The sequence below is a fragment of the Thamnophis sirtalis genome, unplaced genomic scaffold (assembly GCF_051295495.1).
Source record: "Thamnophis sirtalis isolate CommonGarterSnake01/CBP01778 unplaced genomic scaffold, rThaSir2_p1.2 scaffold_2, whole genome shotgun sequence".
NCBI lineage: Eukaryota > Metazoa > Chordata > Lepidosauria > Squamata > Natricidae > Thamnophis > Thamnophis sirtalis.
Window position 1 is genome coordinate 18861740 of NW_028261382.1, and position 16767 is coordinate 18878506.

Below are 16767 nucleotides of genomic sequence, written 5' to 3' on the forward strand. Positions count from 1 at the left end.
GTGTGGCCTAGAATCTTGGAATAGATATAGAACATAGAATAACAGGGTCGGAAAGGACCTTGGAGGTCTTCTAATCTGACCCTCTGCTTAAGCAGGAGACCTCCAGTGATGGAGCACCCATAACCTCTAGAGAAATGATTGTCCAACCTCTTCTTGAACACCTTCAACATCGAGCATACACGCATTCAGGAGGCAAGTTGTTCCACTGTTTAGTTGTTCTCACTGTCAGGAAATTTCTCCTCAGTTCTATGTTTATGAAAGAAAATTTATATATATATATATATTCTCCTTTCCCTTCTGTCTATGTTTGGCCACTGTCGCATGCTACAATAGTTGTTATCATTATCATCATCATCATCATCATCATCATCATCATCATCATCATCATTCTAGCCTTTTTCTATCCATTGTACGATGAAAATGTAAACCAATTTCATTGTATTTAAGTACAATGACAATAAAGATTATATTTATGAAGGCCTCTTCCTCAGGTTTCCAACCAATATGGTCTTCAGCTTTCTTTTGGGCCAGTTGGGCCCACAATATTTGCTGATGTTGTCAATCCATCTTAATAATTAATTAATGATTAAATAATTAATCATTGTGGTACACTCCCCAAAGTCACTTCCCATGAGATGCACAGCTATATAAATTTAATAAATACATTTGTTGTTGTTAGTTGCGAAGTCATGTCTGACCCATCGCAACCTCATGGACAACATTTCTCCAGGCCTTCCTGCTCTCTACTATCCTCTGGAGTCCATTTAAGATCATGCCTACTGCTTCTGTGACTCCATCCAGCCACCTCATTCTCTGTCGTCCCCTTCTTCTTTTGCCCTCCATTGTTTCCAGCATGAGGCTCTTCTCCAGGGACTCCTTCCTTCTCATTAGGTGGCCAAAGAATCTGAGTTTCCTCTTCAGGATCTGGCCTTCTAAAGAGCAGTCAGGGCTGATCTCCTCTAGGACTGACCGGTTGGATGGCCTTGCAGTCCAAGGGACTCACAGGAGTCTTCTTCCGTTCAAAGGCCTCCATTTTTTGGCGCTCAGCCTTCCTTATGGTCCAGCCTTCACAGCCACCCATTGCAACTGGGAAAAGCGTAGCCTTGACTATACACACTTTTGTTGGCAGGGTGATATCTCTGCTTTTTAGTATGCTGTCTAGATTTGCCATAGCTTTTCTCCCCAGGAACAAGTGTCTTTTCATTTCTTGGCTGCAGTCCCCAACTGCAGTGATCTTGGAGCCCAGGAAAATAAAATCTGCCACGTGTATGTAAAATACATACACGCCCACATATAACAAAGCCCATCTAACAGGACCTCGAATCCCACACAAAAACATCAACCAATGAATAAATCCTTGCGTTGGCACCAGTTTCTCCCCTTGAAAGCTGTCGGAGAACCCTTGGTAATTATAATTCCATAGCTAGGTGGCCTCCAAAGGCTTGTGTGTTGAGCAGATACATCTCCTCAAGTGGGTTGCTTGAAGGCTAAATATTTCAGGGAAGGGAACAGCGTGGCATGTTGTTCCTGTTTGTTTGTTTTCTTAATTATCAAGAAAATGTTGAGGCCCTTAAGTGTCCTAGAGTGACAATGTTTTCATCCCAGCAGCCATTTCTAACATTTTCCTTCAGAGACAGATGTTACAGATAAGCATCTGCAATTATGGATTTGGCTTCCTTTAAGAGAGAGAGAGAGGGAGGGAGGGAGGGAGAGGGAGAGAGCTGGAGAAGGGGAAAAAAGGCCACAGATTGCTTTTAGAAGTGGCTGGCAGGTATTTATTTTATTATAATATACAGTATAGGGACACAGTTCATTAAGCAGAGGGACAGTCAGTACACCTATGATCTGATTGTGTTCTTTTTCTCAGTTGTGTGTCTCTGTGTGTTCTCACTGGAATACAATTGCCTTGAGTGCACATTAAAGGGTGCTTTCACGCAGGGGGCTTTCCTTCACAAAGAAGGAGTGGGGTCAACCTATTCTTCAAGGCACCAGAGGGCAGATCAAGAAACCATGGATGGAAACTAATCAAGGAAGGAAGCAACCTAGAACTAGCTAATTTCTTAACAGTGAGAACAATCAACCAGTGGAATGTCTTAGCTATTGACCTTATACCGTTTCAGACTAACAAATTAACAGAGTTGGAAGGGACCTTGTAGGTGATCTAATCCAACATCCCACCCAAGCAGGAGACCCTACAACATTTCTGACAGATGCCAGCCCAGTCACTTCTTAGAAGTGTCCAGTGATGAAGCTCCCACAACTTCTGAAGGCAACTTCTATTCCACTGGTTGATTGCTCTCACTGTCAGAAAATCCCTCTTTATTTCCAGGTTGAATCCTTCCTTGATCACTTTCCTTCCATGATTCCTTGTCTGGCCTTTGGGTGCTTTGGAAAATAGCTTGACCCTCTCCTCTCTGTGGCAGCCCCTCAAATATTGGAAGACTAATCTAGGAGAGAAGCAACCTAGAACTAAGGAGGGATTTCCTAACAGTGAGAACAATTAACCAGTGGAACAGCTTGCCATCAGAAATTGTGGGTGCTCCATCACTGGAAATGTTTAAGAAAACATTGGACATAGCCACTTGCCTGAAATGGTACAGGGTCAATCAATCAGAATTGAGCTAGAAGGGACCTTGGAGTTCTTCTACTCCAGGGGGTGTCAAATTTGTGGCCCACAGGCCAGATGCATCACGTGCTGACCACACTCACACCCATTTTAGCAAAGGGGAAAAAGTTGTCCTACATCACATAGTGACAACGTGTCATCACGAGTTTGACACCCCTGTTGTAGTCCAACTGCTCAAGCAGGAAACCCTGTACCGTTTTAGACAGGTGGCTATCCAATCCAAAGTGCCAAACAAAAACAACAAAGCCAGAAGTTATGAAAGCGATACGTCTGACATTGAGCCAAATCCTTCACGGAGGAGCCATATAACTGAAGGCATGGCTTTCCTTTTTTGCGTTTTAAATCTATGAGTAAGATTGAGATTAGGATTAGATTATCAGATCCATGTTGAAAAGTCATGATGGTTGCAGGTTTGACAGGTTTTTAAAAAGAAACCAAAACAAAACACATTTTCCCAATTCAGGGCATTAATTAGCTGTTCGTCTCATCTAGCAAGCAAACTTTTCCAGACCACAAAACTAAAACTAAGAAAAAAAAGGTGCCTCTAACTGAATAAAAGAGCTGTGTTTCCTGGCTAATATTTGTACAAGCTGGTTCTTGCCCTCCAAATACATAGTCATTGGAATGGTTTTCTTCCAGCTATTCTTCAACATCCTTCTGGCAACATTTCTTTTGTCAATCTTGAGTTGTCTATTTAAGTTGTCGCTGGCAACTTAATAATTGGAATTCAATTAGGATACCTGGTTAATTAAACCTCTCTTGCTGATTTCTTTCCAAAGCATTATTGTCGGTGGTGTTGTTCTCGTCGTAATCATCATCAATGAAATTGGCAGAACAACAAACAAAAGACAGAACAAGGATGAAGACTTGGGGGATTTTATGAGTTTAAATGAAAATCAGGTCCTGTTAATAATCCAATCAAATAAAGTTTTCAATGATTGCACATCTCTGAATTTATGCAGAAGCTGTATTTCTTGCATTTGCAAGCCAACATTTCTTTTCCAATTCCCCGATAGTATTAACAGAATAACAGAGTTGGAAGGGGCCTTGGAGGTCTTCTAGTCCAATCCCCTGCTCAAGAAGGAGACCCTAGACTATTCTGGACAAATGGCTTTCCATTCTTTTCTTTTCTTCAAAATCTCCAGTGATAGATAGATAGGTGATGATAGATAGATAGATAGATAGATAGGGAGATAGAGAGAGAGAGATAGAGAGAGAGAGAGAGAGAGAGAGAGAGAGAGATTTGCCATTTTAATATTCACTCATTTGAAGATAGATTTTTCCATTTGTCTGGAATGGTATAGTGTCTCCTGCTTGAGCAGGGGTGAACTAGAACATCGCCAAGGTCCCTTCCAGCCCCATTATTCTCTGATCTATGTTCTAAGTAATGAAATATTTGTGAAATGATGACCCAACATGTTAGGGATTCTCTACTACATACTGCTTTTATTAGTCTCAGACTCATGACATGACTGCAGCATGATGGTTTTGGTTCTTTTTCCCATTCCATGTTTTCCATTGGCTCTTGCAGGATTAGGAAGTGAAAAAGGTGAGGAAAGGGTCTTTGGTTTTCTGCTTGTAAGAAGCTTGTTTTGCTTTTAAGATGGGAAAGCATTCAAATTATCCCATCATCAGTCTGCAACTCCTCCACAAAATGGTTTAACCCATTCTACCACATCATCTTTCAAAAACAGTACAGTCCATTCCACTATACCTGTTAGACTAAATCAATAAAGGGAGATCCGGGTTAGCATTCCTTGCAACTTTCTCTATGTTCTTCTCACACTGCAGCCCCAGATATTTCAGTTCCTGTAGGTTTAGATTGCCCCATATTCAACTTCCCAGACGTCTTTCCAGGCTTCGACACACATTGCTACCCTTCCTCTTTATGGCTTTATTGTTCTTTGCCTTGTTTTTATAAGTTGACAAATAGGTTCCACCACAAAACCATGGACGATAAAATCGCGGTTGACGAAAGCGTGCATTTGACGTCATCACAGCACGACGAAAACATCGCGCTGTGATGGAAAAATGTAAAAATAAAGCGAAAACCTTACCCTAACCCCCCCAAACCTAACCCTAAACCTAACCCTAAACCTAACCCTTAACCTAAGCCTAAATCTAACCCTAAACCTAACCCTTAACCTAACGCTAAACCTAACGCTAACCTTTAACATAAAATTTAACGTAACCCTAACGCTCTAAACCTAACCCTAACCCTTAACCTAACCCTAACCCTAACCCTAAACCTAACCCTTACCTTTATGTGAATCGGCTTGCTTTAATTTTATTGTTATTTCAATTTTAAATTTTTTTCATCGCGCTGTGATGACGTCAAATGCGCGCTTTCGTCGATCGCGCTTTTGTGGACCGCGGTTTTGACGGGTCACGGACAAATATGCTCACCACTTCTAAAAGTGGTATAAAGATATATCCTTCTTCCCAGTGTTCCAGAGGTGGTATTCAGCCAATTCTTACCAGTTCTGGAGAACTGGTAGCGGAACTTTTGAGTAGTTCGGAGAACCGGTAAATACCACCTCTGACTGGTCCCGTTCCCATCTATTCTCTGCCTCCCGAGTCCCAGTTGATCGGGAGGAAATGGGGATTTTGCAGTTTCCCTTCCCTGCCCCGCCCACCAAGCCACTCCCACAGAACTGATAGTGAAATATTTTGAATCCCATCACTACTTCTTCCCAATGTTTGATTTGTTGCTAATTTTGACACAACTGGACGAAAGGTCTGGAAAAGTCAACCTAGAGAGTTTTAAAATAAGGAAAGATCCCAGGATATTTGGAGAAATATCATGTGAAGTTTTCCAGTGGTCATCTTTAAAAAAGCACAGTTCCTTTCTTCTTAGTCTCTCTCTCTCTCCCTCTCTCCCCCCCTCTCTCTCTCTCTCTCTCTCTCTCTCTCTCTCTTTAACCTCCAGTTGGAATGAATGTGGCTAATTAATTTCAGACCATACTTGATGAAGTCAGCACCATACGAGGGGCTGCGTGCGAGACATGCCTGATTTCTTTCAGCTGAGGGTGATGAATTAAAGATGAAGCTTTGCTTTCACAACTCTAATTTAAAATGTATATATGTTTTTTTAATAAAAAAAAAAGCTATAGCAAATAATGCTTATATCTTCCATAACAAAGAAAAACTTGTTCTGGTGAGCTCCCATCATTTGTTGAGCTTTGAAGAAATCTTTGATTCTTGTTTGCAACTCATTTGTGAATGGGTGAAACAGATCAGAAAATGCATAATCTGGGGTGGTTTTTTTTCTGGATGTTTTGCTTAAGTGTGTGTTTGTATGCATCCATATTTGATTACATACTGCTTTAACTCAGGGCCTCTTGCTAAGGTCTCTTAAATATTGTTTAAAGACGGTGCCTTAAAAATGTAAATTGCAGATAAATATCTGGTGAAAGGGAGCAGAAAGACAGGACTGGCTGACCCCTAGACAAAATTAGCTGAGGTAAAAAAATAAAAACTAGCAAACTTAGATTTGTACATAAATTGTGCATTTCTTCAACCAACTTTCAGAAGACAGGAGGAATGTTGGAGAAACAGAGTCATTCATTCTATAACAGCAATGTGTATTTTTTGGTATAATTTTATGGGACTTCACTGTCCAAAATTCTCAAGCCTGGCTTTTCACATTTCCTAATTCCATCCCGATATCTCACCAAGAACATTTTAAAAAATGTCTCCTTATACCTGGAGACTACCCAGAGGAATATCTAACCTTGCACCCGATGTGACATTGAATCTTTCTCATATCAATGAATCCCAGGTGGGTTTTTTGGACTGCAAAGACTATGATCCAGAGCTGAGGTGATTTATGATGCTAGAATAAATAGTCCAACAATATCTGGAGAAGCGAAATGGCATCTGGAGAGTGAGGAAGTACACAGAGAGTAAATGAATGCTGACCTGTAAAATACAGGTCATCCTCAACTTGTTGTTAATTGCCAAGTTGTGTCCCACCCATTGCAAACGCCATGGACAATGTTCCTCCAGGCCTTCCTGTCCTCTCTCATTCCCAGGAGTCCATTTAAGCTCTCACCAACTGCTTCGGTGACTCCATCCATCCACCTCATTCTCTGCTGTTCCCTTCTACTTTTGCCCTCATTCCCAGCATTAGGCTCTGAAGTCCTTCCTTCTCATTAGGTGGCCAAAGTATTTGAGTTTCATCTTCAGGATCTGGCCTTCTAGAGAGCAGCCAGGGTTGATCTCCTCTAGGACTGACTGGTTGGATGGCCTTGCAGTCCAAGGGACTCGCAGGAGTCTTCTCCAGCACCAGAGTTCAAAGGCCTCCATTCTTTGGTGGTCAGCCTTTCTTATGGTCCAACTTTCACAGCCATCCATTGCAACTGGGAAAACCAGAGCCTTGACTATATGCGTTTTTGTTGGCAGGTTGATGTCTCTGCTTTTTAGTATGTATATCCTCAAATTGCAACCATTTATTCAGTAACCATTTGAAGTTACAAGGGGGCGGGTAAAACTGACTTAAAAGTGGTCCTGATACTTACAACCATTGCAGAATTCCTAAGGTCATGTGATTAAAATTCGGGCATGTAGCAATCAACATGTATTTACAATGGATGAAGCATGCCAGGGTCATGTAATTGCTACACAGCTTCCAACCAGCAAAGTCAATGGAAAATCCAGATGGGTTTTACTATTGCATGATGCGTTTAACTGCACTGATTCAATAACAACCACAGCAAAAAAAAAAAAAAAAAGGTCATAAAATCAGGCATAATTCATTGAACAACTGCCTTGCTTAGGAATGAAAATTCTGGCCCCAAATGAGGTCATAAGTCAGGGACTACCTCTAATCCAACCTTCTTCAGAAGTTTTTTTTTTCTCAGTGTATTTCTTAATCGTTTTATCCACTATGTCCTTACTGACAGCAGCTAGTAAATATGGATTATATGCATGCATGCATACATATACATATATATGTCTGTGTCTATGTGCATGCATGTGTGCGTGTGCATATGTATGTATGCATGTATGTATCAGGGGTGGGTTCCTGCTAGTTCTAACCTCTTCCACAAATCTACCCTGCCATTTAGAACCGGTTCCAGCTCCCTCCCCCCGCCCATCTGTACCACACTTGCCCCGCCCACTGCCCACTGATTGGCTGGTTCTCCAATCATCCTGCCCGCCTCTAAGAGTCCTATCTAAACCTTAAAGTCTTAAAGCTGTCAAGTTTGAACATCCCTGGGTTTTTTTTTCTAAAGGATTAGGGGTGCAAGGATCTTGTAACTTGACAGCTTTAAGATTTGCACACTTCAATGCCAGAATTCCTGAGCCAACATGTCTGGAGGAGGAATTCTGGGAGTTGAAGTCCACAAGTCTTAAAGCTGTCAGGTTTGAACACTTCTGGGGTTTTTTTTCTAAAGGGTTAGAGGTGCAAGGATCTTGTAACTTGACAGCTTTAAGACTTGCACACTTCAATGCCAGAGTTTCTGAGCCAACATTCTGGTTGCTAAGCAAGAGCGTTGTTAAGTGAGTTTCACCACATTTTACAATTTGGCCACATCCACCCAGTCACATGACTGCCAAGCTACTCCCACTCAGTCACATGGCTGGCAAGCCACTCCCATCCAGTCACATGGCCGGCAAACCCCTCCCACAAAGCAGGCCACACCTACAGAAGAGATCCTAAAAAAAATTGAAACCCACCACTGGTTTGTATGTATGTATAGGATTGCTCTTTTTAAATGGCCATCAAAACCCTGTAAAAGATATCTCACACAAAGGTTTTGGAAATGTGCAATTTTATTTCAGAGTATTCAGTCAATTAAAAGGCTGAAAAATAAGCAACTCACAGGTCTTCAGATCAAGGGAACCCCAGAAAAACCTTCAATACATTATGGACATCATCAGATTAGCTGTACCTATATAGTACCTTGTTTTCAGGTACTGCCCCCACCCCAAGCTTGGAAAAAAGCCAACTACGAGTACCAGCCTTCTTAATTACTTTGCTTCTTAATGCCACGTATGTATCCATGGAGTAAGTCTTTCATAGAATCATAGCAGGTATCCACGATGTAAATAGTATAATAGCTTTTATCATCCCGGCTGATAATATAAGACCATGTAAGATCTGGCTGATAGAATGAAGCATTAGAGGCTCATGTTCATTTTCATCTGAGATGCAAAGAGCTTTTCTTGGGACACCTTATGCTAACCTGCTGAAACTGAATGATGGATGAGAAAGTGAGTTATATTATAAGCAACACACATAATGTGAACACAGCATTAATTTCATATATAAAACTGCTTCGACATAGACACCTGGCTTCTACCTGTGAGAGTTGGGGATACAGTTCCCCCTCACCAAGGAAGCCCACTGAATGTCTGGAGGCATCTCACTAGCTTTCAACGCAGCTCTGCTCACAAGTTTTATTTATTATTCTCAGCATAAAAGGAAGGAATATACACGATGTTGAGCTCCTGGAAGAGAGGCATGACAGAAATGGAATAAATGAATAAAACATTGGTTTTGATTTAGAAGATCTTAAGCAATATGGGGCCCCAGTTATGTCTTAGTACACTTTGCGATCTGCAATTGTAGTAACAAGGGTCGGCAATATGTATGATTGTGGTTCCTTATGTCAAAGCTTTCTCAGAGGTTTGCAAGTGTTTGAAACTATGGTCTGAGCTAAGCTATTCATCTATCAACAATTCTTTGAGCCTGGTGTCGGGCTTGGAAGCCATCTTTGTATAGGGCCTCAAGCCTGCCACATATTCAAACATATTCTACTGTGGGAGGGGGGATTATATGGTGCATGGGAGATATGTAGCCAAAATAACATTCCTTCTCAGAGATTCAACGTCGTTTTGTCCCTGTCCCTGGGTTGATGTGGATGAGAGGAATCTTCCTTCATGACAGTGGCTGATTGGGGCATGTGATGGACATATGGGCAGGATCTTGAACTTTCAATTGGGTGGGGAAAACTGGGAAGCTTTCAGATTCAGGATTTCCCAGATGTGCCAACATGGCTTCTTTAATGAATTTGAATTTTGAGGAATCTCTAGCCTCAGATTCTTATTTGATGGAGGATGCTGTTTGGAACCAAGATGCCTGGTTCAAAAAAGACCCTATATGTTTCCATAAACAAAGTCATTTAGTAAATAAATAAACACTTTAAAAGTCTCGGGACCTTGATTTTGGAGTGAAGAACATCATCACTTCTTCAGTAGCATTGCTAATGGAGATTTGAACACAACCTCCTGTACTTTGCCTGAAGATGGTTATAATTCTTCAGGCAACCAGAAGCCAGACAACTCAGGTCTCCAAACTGGGGAAAAGATCATAAAATCAAGATTTTATTTTCATACTCAGATACGCGAGCCTGAGTAGGACTCCAGATGTCCTGCTTTAAGATCAGAATGGAGACTTGTATGTTGAAAGAAATACTTTTCGATACATTTATATATTCAGGGTTAAGGCAGAATTGATAAACCAATATGATTCAATCAATGCTTACCAAAATCTGCCTTGTGATTTTCTGAATTTTCTTTTCTTGAAAAAGCAACATCTGATTTTCAGCCATCTTCTCAGAATGCTGGAGAATTTCTTTTTCATTCTTGGTAGTGTTATATTGGATTTTATCTTATTCTCAGTTGTGATAAAATTTATCTATGGTGATTCTCAATCATCTAGGTTATGGTTATTCCCAAAGTGTTTTTTTTCCCCAAAAGGCAACTGGACTTTCTTGGGTTTTTTCCTTTGATAAGGTTTTGCTTCTCATCCAAGAAGTTTCTTCAGTTCTGACAGAATTATTACTGGTGGAATTTTATGGGACATCACTGTCCAAAATTCTTCAGCCTGACTTTTCACGTTTCCTAATTCCATCCTGATGTCTCACTTTGAGAGATTCACCAAGAACAATTAAAAAAATATCTCCATATACCTGGAGACTAGAGGAATATCTAACCTTGCAGAACATGTGACAGACTTTGAATCTTTCTCACATCAATGAAACCCAGGTGCTTTTTTGGATGGCAAAGACTATCATCCGGAGCTGAGGTGATTTATAATGTTAGAATAAATTGTCCAACGATATCTGCAGAAGTGAAGTGGCATCTGGAGAGTGAGGAAGTACAAAGAAAGTAAATGAATGCTGGCCTGTAAAAATAGCAGATTTTAGAGATATTGGCTCTTGTTCTATAAATCTAACCTGAGATGCCACAATATATATACAATGGTTGAGTTTGCATATATACTAAGGACTACTTTTACTCAATCATGATTTATCTTCAATGGCTGTCCTCGCACACTAAATGATGAAACATGATTTCATGCCAGTGAATTCTGCTGTTAAGTCTCATTGGGGGGTGGGGGGTGAAAGAAGGAAGTGATATTCCATTATTCCACTACCATTCTGAGTTAATCGTATTGTCCTGATATTTTCAACTGGTGGTTCTACCCAGCTGCCTAGCTTTGTATCTCAGTATTCCTCATTTGAAGAAACCTGTTTTGCATTACGGCTGATTTACGCACTGAATCAATCATATGATCCATTGATTGCTTCTGAAATTATTTTGATTCTTTAATAATACACTTTTCCTCCCCTACCTTCAGTCTATGATTAAATCCAGGCAAAGCCCATCAGTGTCTGACAAATATATGGGGGGGGGGATTCCTTGAGACAGGAAAGCATAAATAAGATCCCAGCTTTTTCTTATTGTGGAACCATTAGAGCATATAAATCTAGTCAGGGTTGTGATAAATGCAGATTGATGCATTATGCTAGCCAAATGGAGTTTATGGGTTGTGTCTCGTGGTTCACCGTTCTCTGAGGTTGTGCTTCTGAATCAGATTCTTGCTATCGTTTAGAAGACAACATTCTGAATGAAGCATTGGTATACCTCTTTCATATGTAATCCTTGGCCCTATCAAGGGACAATTGTATATCGGGCATTAATACAATTGAGCAAGTCCAGAAGTATTTCACGAGAAGAGTACTCTGCTCCTCTGCTTGCAACAGAATACCATATGCCACCAGGCTTGAAATTTGGGGCTTGGACAACCTAGAACTATGCCACCTAAGGTTGGATTTAAGCGTAGTACACAAAATTATCTGCTACAATGTCCTACCGGTCAGTGACTACTTCAGCTTCAACCGCAATAACAGAAGAGCACACCACAGATATAAACTCACTGTAAATCGCTACAAACTTGATTGCAGAAAATACGACTTCAGCAACAGAGTGGTCAACGCCTGGAATGCACTACCTGACTCTGTTGTTACATCTTCAAACCCCCATAACTTTAACCTTAAACTGTCTACTATTGACCTCACCCCATTCCTAAGAGGTCTGTAAGGGGCGTGCATAAGCGCACCATTCTGCCTACCATCCCTGTCCTACTGTCCCCATTTATTCGTACCCATTTCATTCATACTCATGTTTATTCTTATAACTATTATCTTATAAACGATTAATAAATCAAATAAATAAATAAATTCTTTGAGCAAGATCAGCAGTCTATAAATTAAAGAAATAAATAAAATGATTTGGAGTTCCCTTTTTAAGGGGAGCCAAAATCTTACCAGGGAGTTCATTCCATCACACAAAATCAGTGAGGGTTGACTTCTGACTACAGGTCCCAATATGTGGTATAGTTTGGAAGGATCATCCATAAACAAAGAAAAAACAAACTAGGTACAGATGGATACATTTAGCTGAAGAAATCCAGGGCCAAATGTCAAGCTATTAGGTGCATTAAACCAGCCAGATGTCTAGAGAAATACTAGCCAATTTTCAGTGCATTCGCTAGACCTGGTCCCTGAAGCACTTAATTGTTTGTTTTGAACATTGGATCCCAACATCTTGATTCAATATGAATCCATTCACCAATTTAGCATTTTAAAGAAAGTTTAGAACCAGTCAAGGGTAGGCCACCTGGTGTCCTCCAGATGCTGTAGATTTCAACTTAGGGCCATAGCAAACAATGGGGAAAGACTGTATCTAATCCAAACATCTGAAAAACACCAGGATATCTGAGGAATAACTTCGTGGGCATAAGAAACTGGCCTCTATTCAAGTATGCCATTCAATTTATCTAGTTAAGGTATGGACTGGCCGTGGTTCTACCACAAGGACTGGAAATCTGCAGACACAGGGCATCATGTGGTTTCTGAACTCATATTCTGTAGCCTTCAAGGTCCCTTTAACCATAAGAGCTGAAAACATGTCATGTTGAGATGGGGAAACAAATGAAAATTGTAATTGTTGTTGTTAGTTGTGAAGTTGTGTACAACCCATTGTGACCCCATGGACAACATTCCTCCAGGCCTTCCTGTCCTCTACCGTCCTCTGGAGTCCATTTAAGCTCAGGCCTACTGCTTTGGTGACTTCATCCAGCCACATCATTCTCTACCGTCCCCTTCTTCTTTTGCCCTCCATCATTCCCAGCATTAGGCTCTTCTCCAGTGAGTTCTTCCTTCTCATTAGGTGGCCAAAGTACTTGAGTTTCATCTTCAGGATCTGGCCTTCTAAAGAGCAGTCAGGGTTGATCTTCTCTAGGACTGACCCGTTTGATTGCCTTGCAGTCCAAGGGACTTGCAGGAGTCTTCTCCAGCATGATAGTTCAAAAAATTGTAATATAAGCAGTAAAATAAGCAAAGCATGGGTAAATAACAGAGAAACACCTTAACATAACCTGAAGAACCTGCCCCACTACATATTGCGATTCCATCGCTACAAAATATTCAGTACTGCACTATTGAAACTTGTAGTCCACAACCTTTTTCCTGCACTAACTGGGTATTCTGAAGACTGAATCTGGGACTTGGAGCATAAGAAGTATGTAGTCTTCTATTGAATCGTAGCTCCGTGACCAGGTTTCCCAGTCTGATGCCTTTTAGATATACAATTGGGAGTTGGAAAGTTTGGAGAAGGCTAATGTAGTCTACAGAAGATCATACTGGAGATCCAGCATGGTGTAATGGTGAAAATATTGTACTAGGCAAAAGAAGACTCGGGTTCTAAGCCCTCCTTTGGCCCGGATGTCCTGTATGACTTGGGGATCATCTCTTCTTCTCAGCCCAATAGTTAATGGAGAATAGTTGAGAAGGTACTTGAACAGAAATGGGAAACTTGGGCTCTTATCCACCCTCATTTTGGAAGCTCACTGGTTGACTTTAGCCTCATCTTTCTGACTTAGCAACACGTACCCCCTGCAGAGGTTGGGGAGAAAATTATGAAAAGAGAATGCTTTAGGTATAAATTTAATAAATAAATATTTGACCAAGGTGATCATGCCCATATCTTCACTAACACTAGTATGAGAAACCATTTTCAAAAGGGGAAACACTGATTTTTATCACTTGTTGTTATGCAAAGTGGCCATCAGATCTTGTGGTCCTGCCCTGTGAGCAAAATTCAGAAGGGAGAGGAAAGGGAACAGCCAGAGGAAACAAAAGAGAAAAGGTATTACGGTTTGTTGCACAGTCAACCAGATGTTTAGATTGGATCTGGCATTTTTAATCTACCTATTGTGTCCTTACCAAGGACCTGGGAGAGGCAGATATGGTTACTTGATGGTGTTAAAGGTTTTAGGATGTAAGCTATTCCAAGCAAAACTGCTCTTTGAAATTGACTGATTGTGATTTTGTCATTGCTGATGGTGTTCAAGTGGTACTTGAAGGTTTGTCAGTTTATTACACACAACAATGTGAAATCACAGCCACCAGTACTTTAGCTGGTACTAGTTTTCAAACATGTTGAATTCTTCCAAGAACCTAGGATGTTGTGTTGTATCAACATAGTATATTTGCAGATCCAAGCCTTTTGTAATTGACAGATGGAAATGTTGTCAATGGAAAGGTTTACTAAGTGCCTTCCAAAAATTTGAGATATGGCACCCAAAGTGTAGATAATGACTGGGATCACTTATGTTATAATATTATTTTATAATATTTTAATTCCCATTACAGTTACCATGCATATCTCCCACGAATATCTATGAAAGGTAAGTAATCTTTATTACGGTCAAAGACCAGCAATACACATTAGTTTTTACACTATGTTAAAAAATACTAACATTAAAATATAATTAAAAAGTATTGACGTTAAAAGTGGATAATAACATAATGGTCCAAAGATTGTTAAAGGTATGTCCAGATAATTGGTACAAGATGGTACTATACTTTTGTAGCCAATTTTTTTCTTATGGACATTGCAGCAGCACAGAACTTGGCATGGAAGATGGTAGAAAAATAAATTAAGCAAAATACTAATGACTCCTTGCTTAGGCCCTTCCTTGCTCTCCATCATAGCTGCCTCTGCATGGCAAACCTGCCAAATTCTATACATTTGGGGATACTTTCAAAACCAACCGGCAAATATGTGAATGCTTAAAAGTACATAAAATCAATGACGTGGATTATTTTATTGTTAAAAAGAAATTAAATAAATTATCTTCACTGTTATGAAATTACATACCATTTGATATCTATTGTGCTGAAGGACAAGTCAATGTATTAACTTTCATTCCCACCAATAGTCTTCTGAAACATATCTGGGTTTGATGCTGAAGGCTGGTCTTGGTGAATTTTTATCCTTTTCCCAGAAAACATTATCTTAGTTCAGAGGTTGGCAATCTTAAACACTAAAAGAGCTACAAAGGTGCTAATCAGAAGTCCCTTGTTCAATTCTGGAGCCGACTGGAAGTCCGGTTCCCCCATAGAGTCTCCTCCTAGCGCAACGTCCTTTTTCCTCTGCTGACTGGAAGTCCGGTTTCCCCCCACCATAGAGACCCCTCCTAGTATGGCGTCATTTTTCCTCTGCCGACTAGAAGTCTGGTTCCCCCACCATAAAGTCTCCTCCTAGCACGGCATCCTTTTTCCTCTCCCTATCCTAATTGAAAGCCTTATCAATTGGGGAGCCAACCAGTGACAGGGAGTTGCAGCAGAGGGATAAAATAAGCCAAGGGTTGCTAACCCCTGTCCTAGCCAGTTCTCTGAAAAGTAAAGTAAAGGCCATCAGAACACATGCAGAGATTTTTCACCATTGTGTTATGAGACAAATATGGTTTTTCTCATGGCACATCATCTCCAAGAGATTCTCTTTCAGAATAACAGAGTTGGAAGGCACCTTAGAAGTCTTCTAATCCAACCCTCTACTCAAACTGGAGACTCTACATCATTTCAGACAAATGGTTGTCCAATCTCTTCTTCAAAACCTCCAGTGTTGGAGCCTCCACTGCCTCTGAAGACAAGCCTTTCCACTGGTTAATTGTTCTCATTGTCAGGATAGGTCTCCCTATTTCTAGGTTGGTGTTTTTTTTTATCCTTGATTAGCTCCCATCCCTCTGCTTCTTAAAATAGGCCATGGAAAATAGTGATTCTGCCCTCTGCTTAAAAGCAGTCACCTTTCACTCTGGCTTAAGGCAGAGGAAGCGTGGTTGTGTGCCATGTTTTTATAGATTTTTTAAAAAGACTTAAACCAAAACATGCACATTACCTTTCTTTAAAAAAAGGAAGAAGAAGAGGAAGAAAAAGGAGAAGGAGGAGAATTTCTGATTGCAGATAACAGCTCAATTTGATTTAGTGTCGAATGATGGTGATGGGGTTGATAACTCGGCATTCATCAGTAATTCATCTTCTCTTGGTAGAAATTTACCGCAAAGCCTGAGCTTTCCCATCCCTGACAAGTCCTATTAATCTTCTTCAGACACATTTCAATAGGTGTCTCCATCTCATCCCTTCATCTAAACACTCTGAGTGTTGCCAGAGACTGGGAGATGCCTTTATTTCAGATTCCAGAAGGAGAGAAGAAGGAAGAGGGGACTTTCTTAGGGTGGGGGTTGGAGGCTTTCTTTTTAATCCTCCCTATCTGTTTGGTCTTTTGTCACTCCTGGATAATTCTCTTTAACCCAACCTGGAAAGGAAAATATTCCTTTTGCTGAAAGGGGCAACCCATTGAGTTATATCAGCCTTCTATAACCTGCCAGCCTGAAATACTTGGGATTCTACCCCTTGCTGTACCGAACTTACACATATTAAGTGGCCATGGGGTAATAAATGTTTTCTTTTATGTTACCCTAATGAAGCCAATTGTGGAATGTTGTGCTCTATAGGAGTAATCTATTCAACCCACACAATTTAAGCCAACCTCTTTAACTAGAA

General features: G+C 40.6%; 1 long non-coding RNA gene across 7 annotated transcripts in view; it reads right to left on the bottom strand.

The window, feature by feature from the left end:
- Nucleotides 1–16767, bottom strand: part of LOC148048481 (uncharacterized) — a 49878-nt gene that overhangs the window by 6005 nt on the left and 27106 nt on the right. For 3 of the 7 annotated variants that reach the window (XR_015695441.1, XR_015695443.1, XR_015695440.1), the window contains one exon: nt 8398–13815. The exons of 2 other annotated variants lie outside the window; for them this stretch is intronic. This is a non-coding gene — a long non-coding RNA (uncharacterized LOC148048481). 2 more of the 7 variants (XR_015695442.1, XR_015695445.1) reach the window with 2 other exon arrangements.